Source organism: Balaenoptera physalus (genome assembly GCF_965194825.1).
Source record: "Balaenoptera physalus genome assembly, chromosome: 11".
Lineage (NCBI taxonomy): Eukaryota > Metazoa > Chordata > Mammalia > Artiodactyla > Balaenopteridae > Balaenoptera > Balaenoptera physalus.
Window position 1 is genome coordinate 41,064,215 of NC_138896.1, and position 9,480 is coordinate 41,073,694.

The following is a 9,480-nucleotide window of genomic DNA, read 5'->3' on the forward strand; positions in this document are numbered from 1 at the left end:
ATGTCAAGCACCAGAAAATCAGCAAAACCCAGTTTATGGGACATGGTTGCCAATTGCCAAATACCGTAAAAAGGTGAACACCAGACTACTGGGATATAAAAGATGGGGGGAGAGGAGGGATTCAGCCCACCAGTTAACAAGAACAAAAAGCAGTGGTCTGCCCTATCGAGCACATGACTGGAAGCAGATCCCTGGCAAATTGTATGAATGAATCAAGAGGGGCAACCTCACAAGACGAAAATCAAGTGATGGAATAACATGGGCAGAAACTGGACTTTCTGAGAAAAGTCAATAATAGCTTAAGAGACGAAAGCCACAGAATCTCCCTCCACCTGGAGTATGGGATTTGGCAACGAATGTAGGCAGGCACCAAATGGATACCTGTGAGCATGCATCCATTGTTGAAATAAACATGGATATGAGTATACCTCTCAGCTCCACTTAACCAACTCTTCCTTTGCAATCTGGGAATCATTCCTGGTGCCCAATGCCTCAAGTTTTTCAAGGTTTAGCTAAGAACACAGTTCTTCAAAGTTTTCTGTTCCATCACATCATGCAGTGAACCTGCTTTGCAAAGTTCACGGCACAGACTTTTGTGATGATTGGCTGCATGGAAGCTGGGCTCACCAGCCTTCTCATGTTTTGACTTGAACCCTCTCTTAGCTGACCTTTGACCCTACTAAGAGCAATTTCTCCAATTCATTTCCAGCAGATGGTTAGGCTTCCTTGAGAGTGAGAACAGTTTCTTGCTTAATTCTCAGGAGGACCACACCAGGGTGAATTTGGCATGTCCAGCATCTGAACTGTGGATGCTGTGAATCAGAGTGCATAGGAGGCACTGGGCTGGGCTTAGGGATGTGGGTTCCCATGTCTGCTAAAAAAAGAATGAGATTTCCAGGAACCTGATTGCCAGCCTACTAGCAGGCTGAGTGTGAGAAGGGCTGAGTGCAGGCTAAAAGCCAAATGCTATCCTGGTGAGGAGGTGGGGGAGTCCCTGCACTCAGTTGTGATGTGTAGTGTAATGGACGAGATTGTTTTTACATGACTTTGGCTGGCCTGAACAATGGGCTGGATAGGAGTAGCCCTCCTTCCTTCTCCCAGTGAGAGGAGCCACACCCAAGCTCAGCTGACCGCTGGACTGGGGGATCTTCCAAATATTCTGTCCCCCCTCCTTGGCCAGCTGGGGACACAGTAACATCCATAGGCCAGAGGTGTCCAGTTACTGGCATCCTCAGACAACTCCTGTAATGGGCTGGCTCCCCGAATCCAGACTGAATGGTGCCAAGCAGCCTGGTGTTCCTTCATTGACAGGCTGCTTTCCCATGCCAGCTCCATACAAAGGCAGAGTGATGGCAAGAAGGCCCTTCGCTGGAATGCACACTGTAAAGCAGGCCCAGCTACCCCTGGCCTGGCTCACCTCCACAGAACGAGATGAAGGTCACAGGGCTGCGGCTGCTTCTCTTATTGACCTCCTTGTTTTCTCTTTCCCCAGCAAAGCTGAGTGTCCTACAATTTAACTCAAATCTGGCACTTGTCTACCTGGAGATAGCATCAGATCCCCCGAGTTAAGGGCTCAGTCCCTGAAGACTACCCCCGCCCCCACCTCAAACGCCAATCGCAAGTCCAGATGCTTCTGACAGACCGGCTATAGATCAGAAGTTCCAACAACCCCTTCCTCTTGTTCAATCAATTTGCTAGAGCGGCTCAGAAAACAGTTTACTTACTAGATTGCCAGTTTATTACAAAGGATATTAAAAGATACAAATGGGGACTTCCCTGGTGGTCCAGTGGTTAAGACTCAGCGCTCCCAATGCAGGGGGCCCAGGTTCGATCCCTGGTCAGGAAACTAGATCATGCATGCCACAAGTAGGAGCCCTCATGCCACCACTAAGGTAGCAACAAAGATCCTGCATGCTGCAGCTAGACCCAGCGCAGCCAAATAAATAAATAAATATTTAAAAAGAAAAAGATACAAATGAACAACCAGATGAAGAGATAGGGCCAAGTCTGGAAGAGTCCAGAACACAAGAGGTTCTATCCCCATGGAGTTTTGGGTGTGCCACTCTCCTGGCAGGTGGAGGCATACCTGGCAGGTGTTCACCAACCAGGACGCTCTCCCAAACCCCATGGTTCAGAGATTCTTATGGAAGCTTCATTACACAGGCATGGTAGATTAAATCATTGACCACTGGTGACTGATTCAACCTCCAGCCCCTCTCCCCTTCTCCAGAGGTGGGAGAATGGGGCCAAAAGTTCCAACTCTCTAATCAAGGTTGGTTCCCCTGGCAACCAGCTCCCATCCTTAGGGGCTTTCCAAAAGTCACCTCATTAACATAAAATCAGGTGTGGCTGAAAGGGCCTTGTTATGAATAACAAAAGCACCTTTAAAAAAAATGCACCTTTATATATCACTCTTATCTCTTAGGAAATTCCAAGGATTTTAGGAGCTCTGTGTGGGGAACAGGGACAAAAACCAAATATGTGTTTCTTATTATAAATCACAATATCACAAAGTCTATTTCCATGCTACACGATCCTGTGGGATTTGTCTCGAATGTGTGCCTGGGAGAGACCCAGACGGGTTTTGTCTAATGGGAAACACCCCTTCCTTGCACCCAGGGCCCCCCCTCCCCGGTGCACGCTTCGTGCCACAGCACCTCCCTCTGCCCACGGCTGCCCTGAGTCAGCACCGCTTCTGAAGCCTCTCCGCTCCTCATCTCCCCATCTCTGCCTTCCCATTCCCACTGCCAAGGCCCTGGGGTGTATCCTCAATGTTCTAGGTTTTGGTAATGGCCCTTCCTTGGGTCCTGCCCAGCTCAAATCCTCCCAGAACCCCACCACCACCAAACCCACTTCACGAAGCATTGTCTTTATCATGTCACATCCCCACTTCAGATCCACTAGATCCGTTCTATTCATTACATTCACCTCCTCTTTGCGGGTCCCTGGTGGAGGCACTGGGAAGCCAATGTCTCTCTATCCTTAGGGAGCTTCCACTTCAAAGGAGGAAGCGCCAAGCAGTGATGATGACTCAGGTGAGAAGTGTCAGGGCCGCGCAGGGGCCATGGGGTCCCAGAGGAGATGCACCAAGCCAGGTCTGGGGGTGATCCAGGGAGGCTTCTCAGAGGAGGGAACAAACAGGCATTTGAGACCTTTCCAGCTTTTCTCTGACTCCTACCAGATGGTCCAAGTATCACGCTGTTGTCTTCAGAGCTCCTCCCACTTCTTCCCTGTCCCCCAATCCACATTTAACAGGATCTGCTCCCCACCCACCTCCTTTCTTTGTTTCAACTTGCTTCTTCATCCTTTAACATCCAAAGGGCAGCAGAATATGCCACCTCAAAATATGACACTTTGGTATATTTTAAGCTGTAGGCACTTGAAAAACAGCAAATGCAGGGAGAGGCTTTCTCGGAATCCCCCTTACCTGCCTAAAGACAGATCCTCCTCAGGATGCATTGTCATAGATTCCCCTCCCCAGGAGTTTCATCAACCAGAGAAGACTGTTTATCCTCAAAGAGGAGACTAGAAGTCCACATGGCACCAAACTTTGTCACAAACTGTCATATCTCCCATCTATTCTCCTAAGGGCCCGTTTGCTTCCTTAAAAATCATTTACTCTCCCCTAAGAGGCCTACATAACCTCTCCCCCTTCCCTATTAAGATGGTATTTAATCCTGAATTCTAAGCTACATCAGGAAGTTACTCATTTTCCCCTGGGTATCTCCCAGGTATACATGAGGTATATAAGTCAATGCACTTCTATTTGTTTTCCTCTTGTTAATCTGTCTTTTATTGCAGGGGTCTCAGCTAAGAATTCAGAGGGGTAGAGGAAAAATTATCTTCCCTCTCCTACATATCCAATGTTAATTCCATCTCTGTCAGGAAGCCTTCTGTGACCACCCTCCAACTCTGGGTCAGTTTCGCCCTCCTCTCATCTCCAGTGCTTCTTGGGATCTGATGCTTAATGGTCTTGTCCAGTTAGGAAGACCATTTCACTTTAAGTTTTGGGACCTGGGTATAAGTCTTAGGTCTGCCTCTTACATAGCTTTTGGGCCAGTCCCTCTAAATATGAAAATAAATAAGAATGCATGCTTTCTTTCATTCACTCAACAAACATTTATTGGATACCATGAAGGCTCTATAAACCCAAATGGAATGGAATGTCTTAGAACTTTGCTCTAGTATTTGTATTTGTCTTGTCATGTATATTATTTACAGGTAGGAACTGAGTTGTATCTATTGAATTTGTTTGTCAATTACTGCTAATCAAATAATAGGACCTCATTATAATCTTAAAAATATTTTATTATTAATAATAAAATCTGGGGCTTCCCTGGTGGCGCAGTGGTTAAGAATCTGCCTGCCAATGCAGGGGACATGGGTTTGAGCCCTGGTCCGGGAAGATCCCACATGCCGCCGCGGAGCAACTAAGCCCGTGCATCACAACTACTGAGCCTGCACTCTAGAGCCCACGAGCCACAGTTACTGAGCCTGTGTGCCACAACTACTGAAGCCCGTGTGTCTAGAGCCTGTGCTCCACAACAAGAGAAGCCACCACAATGAGAAGCCTGCGCACTGCAATGAAGAGTAGACCCCACTCGCCGCAAATAGAGAAAGCCTGCGCGCAGCAACAAAGACCCAACTCAGCCAAAAATAAATAAATAAATTTGTAAAAATAAAACCACAATGTACACTGTACACCTGAAACTAACATAACATTGTAAATCAACTATACTCCAATAAAAATTTAAAAATAATAATAATAAAATCTGAGTTTTTATTCTGTCGGATACATACTATACCCTTTATATATTTTATCTTGATTAATTTTCACAACTTAATGAAGTATGCCCATTTAGCAGATAAAGAAATTGAGGTTTAGAGAGGCTAAGTAACTCTCCCAGAGTCTAAGTGAAAAGTGAAAGTGTAAGTAAAATCCAAATCTGTTTTATACTAGGAACCTAAGATTTTTCTGAAGTCTATGATCTTTACCATTATGTGACTCTGCTTTCTTTTTATTATAACTGGGAAACATAGTTATAGGGATAATAGAAGAAAAAACTAAAAATCACCATAATTCTTTTTTTTTTTTTAATTAATTTATTTATTTAGGCTGCATTGGGTCTTCGTTGCTGTGCGTGGGCTTTCTCTAGTTGCAGCAAGCGGGGCTACTCTTCGTTGCGATGCACGGGCTTCTCATTGCAGTGGCTTCTCTTGTTGTGGAGCACGGGCTCTAGGCGCATGGGCTTCAGTAGTTGTGGCACATGGGCTCAGTAGTTGTGGCTCGCAGGCTGTAGAGCACAGGCTCAGTAGTTGTGGTGCATGGGCTTAGTTGCTCTGCGGCATGTGGGATCTTCCCGGACCAGGGCTCGAACCCGTGTCCCCTGCATTGGCAGGCGGATTCTTAACCACTGAGCCACCAGGGAAGCCCCATAATTCATTTTTCTTAACGTTTGTGTAGTCCTTTTCCAATCTTTTAAAAATGTACATACATAGTCAATAACCATGTATCAGTTAGTTATTGCTGTGTAACAAAACTATCCCAAAGCTTAGCAACTTAAAACAATAACCATCGATTATTCCCCACAGTCAGTGGTTCAAGTGGACAATTCTGCTGATCTGGGCCAGGCTTGGCTGCTCTTAGTTGGGCACATTCATGTGTTTGTCATCAATTGGCAGGTCAGCTGAGGGCTGGCTTGTCTAGGATAACCTCAGCTGGGCAACTCAGTTTCCTCCATGTGTCATTCATGTTCCTCTGGCAGCTTAAGCTGGGAATGTTTTGGACATGTTTTCATGGTGATCACAGAGGAGCAAGAGAAGTAGCAGAGGGGACTTCCCTGGTGGTCCAGCAGTAAAGAATCCACCTTACAGTGCAGGGGATGAAGGTTCGATCCCTGGTCAGGGAACTAAGATCCTACATGCTTCAGGGCAACCAAGCCCGCATGCCACAACTACTGAGCCCACGTGCCACAACTACTGAGCTCGCACGCCTCAACTAGAGAGCCTGCATGCCACAAACTACAGAGTCCACGTGCCCTGGAGCCCACGCACCACAACTAGAGAGAGAAAACCCATGCGCCACAACTAGAGGCAAGCCCGTGTGCCGCAGCTAGAAAGAAGCCCGTGCGCCACAACGAAGAGCCTGCGCGCCGCAACGAAAGATCCCTCGTGCCACAACTAAGACCTGATGCAGCCATAAATAAATAAATAAATAAATAAATAAATAAATAAATAAATAAATAAATAAAAAGAGAGAAGTAGTAGAAACATAGTTTTTCTAACCTCTACTTATGTCAAGTCAGCTAACATTACTACAATGGCCAAAGCAAGTCAGATGGCTAAATTCAGGTTCTTTAAGAGGGTGAGAAATTAGACTCTGCTTCTGTTATGGAAGAAATTGAAAATTCACAGGACAAAGGGTGTGAATATAGGGAAGGGTGAAGAATTGGAGCCATCAATTCAATCAACCTACTAATCTGTCCTCTGGCCACAATTATTTCTGTTCTCCCTCCATGCAAAATGTGCTCATCACCCCTTCAGGACCCCCAAAAGACGCATCCATTCATGACATTAGGCTCAAAGTCCAGGATCTTGTGATCTACATCAGGTCTGAATGTGGCTCTTGAATGCAATATCTATGATCTAAAAAGACAAGTTATTTATCCCCCACACACCCAAAATACAATAGTGAGTCAGGGACAGAATAACAATAGACACTCCCCTGAAAAAGAATAAGGAAGAATAGTTGGCATATGGAAGTCACTGGTCCTGAACACTTCTGAAATCAGCTGGGCAAATCCAGCCAGGTCCCCCCTACTCTGGGGATGGGGAATATTCTTTGATGAGACCTCGTTCTCTTCCTTCAGAATGGCTCCCCAATCCACTACTCTCCATGGCTTTTGGCTCACCCAACTCTGAGGGAATCTTTCCTTTCCCGTCATGTTCCTTTGATAGAGATAGAATAGGATAGTTATACAGATAGTTGTAGAAGTCCCAGTAGGGGGCTACAGATAGAGAGGGAAACCTAGGAAACTTTGGGAGACCACTGTACGTTAATGATTGCTCAAGAAAGCTATTGGAACGTTGTGGAACAAAGCAGGCTGGCTTAACTATAAAGCCATAAATAAAAGCACGAGATATGCCCCAGGACATTAGGTGGAAGAAAAATGTCGTCACCCTTCCACTGATTTGAATAAACACTATGATAATCCTAGTTTGACCTCGCCACTCTCCTGCCTGATACAAAGGAGGAACTAGTGATATAAGCCTCACGTCTACTCTAAGGAGGTGGTCTTTTCCCCTCCACCTTTCCTTTGACTATAAAATTGTAGCCCACTTAATCCTCAGGGCAGAGCTCCCTCACCTGCCCACTTGCATCTCTTACAAGCGTCCTATATTAATAAATCTACTTCTTGCCTACCACTTTGCCTCTTGCTGAATTCCTTCTGTGCTGAGACACAAAGAACCTGACCCTCAGTAAGTCCAGACACCAGGTGAGTGATTCTAATTAAAAGACCGTGGGTTCAAATCCCAAGCAAGGTTTTGGCCGGGTTCGAGTCCCGAACTGAGACCAATCTGAGGTGCACGGTTTCACCTTGGCTTCAACAGAAGAAACAACCACTGATGGTAGCTGAGAAATTTTCTCAGCTTGCTTTCTCCCAACAGAAAGTAGGCAGCCTAGAGGGCTTGGTACAAGTTGAATAGTCAGTCCTTTGCACTGAGCCTAGACTAGCAGTGATTTGGGGGATATAAGACCCTTAAAAACTTTGGAGTTTTTCTATGTATCTGATTGACTTTACTTCATGCACCAAGAGCCACACCCAAAATTCTCTTGGGACATGCTTCTCTGTTGACTAAGTCTCCATTGACTAAAGTCTCTGGGCTGTATCAGGGTGCTGTGGGAGTAATGCCTTAAAATTCCTAGAAGCCCTTTTGTCCAGTTGAGAGGGTGGACTAGGCATTGCCTTGATTTTTTCAGAGAACTTAACAGTATTCAGCCACACCTTTGAGGCCATTTCTTAACTTTGATCATTTTTTACTGACCTAAGAGGCTGGGAATGAGAAATAATTTTATTTTCCAACCCAGAAAATTCTGCCCCCCTTCACATTTCCTCCAAATTCTGCTTATAAGTTGACCAGTTCTTCCTTTAGCTCATCTCTTTCTTATAAAATTTTATCAAACACAGTGTAAGAAGGTAGGGTAGGGGGTCCCCCAGAGGAAGAGAACCAGACATAACCTTCTTAACATAAGAGAAACTTAAGCCATTCCATTTTGTAATCCAAGCCTGGCCACAATGCTTGCCCTTGCTGAATAGGTCTGGTAGTTAATGATTTTAAGGTAACAAAAGAAGGTAAAAACAAACAGCTACTACCAGGCCAAGGAGATAACTTAACAATAGCAAAGATAATAAATCATTTGTAAAGACTCCCAGTTCTGTTTCAACAGAAAAGATTAGCCTCAAGCACATTCTTGAGCTGTTTTGCAGAATTCAAACCCCCTGGAGCACTCAACCACCAGATCAACTAAAACCTAAGGAATGATGATGTAGACCTTTTCTGACCTTGGTAACTTCAATCAACTAGAGCCTGGACTCCGTCAACCTTCGCCCCATTTCTATGCTGAATTATCTGCCCAAACCCCTTCATGACTATGCATGCACCCTTAGCTTAAAACTTACCTGATTTTGCTATTTGGTGAGACACTGCTTTGGAAAGGATCCCCAGTGTTCTCCTTACGTGCTGCAAGTAATGAATCCTGCCTTCTCTAGATCTTTGGCTTGGTTGTGTCTTTTGGTTGCGACCCACCAAGAGGCGATCCAGTTTTCAGTTACCAATAGTAAGATCCAACTGACATTTTCTGCATTCTGCCTGGAAATTTCTTGGCTTAAGTCTACAAGTTCACTAGGTATATTTTCTATCACAGGTGACAGTTTTACTAATTGTTTGCCACTACATATACAGGTCACCATTTCTCCTTCTTTAACACTTTCTTAACTATTTTTCAGCCCCCCTGCCACCCTGTCCCAGAGCAAAAGTCACATATTTTAAGCTTTTGTTAAAAGCTTAACAAAAAATTGGTACTTCTGGTACCAATTTCTGTATCTGTTAGCTATTACTGAGACAGGAGAGGAGGGAAGAGGGCAAGGCACAACCCTTAAAGAATGACACAGCTGTTGAGAAAAACGATACTACAAAAGCTGGTTAGAACCAATTAGGCCCAAGTTGGCAGGTGAGTCAACTTCCAGTGGACCTTGAGCCTCATTAAACACTCATTGTAATACATTAGCTAAATGACACACCCTCAGGTGCCATGACAGTTCCGATGCTGACCATAAAAGGCCAAGAAGTAGGCGATAGTCCAATTCCTGGAAATCCCTGCCCCTTCTCCAAAATAGTTGGAATAATCCTCCCACTCATTAGCCTATGAAATTACCCATAAAAATTAACCACCCCATGTTTTGGGTCCTCTCACCTTCT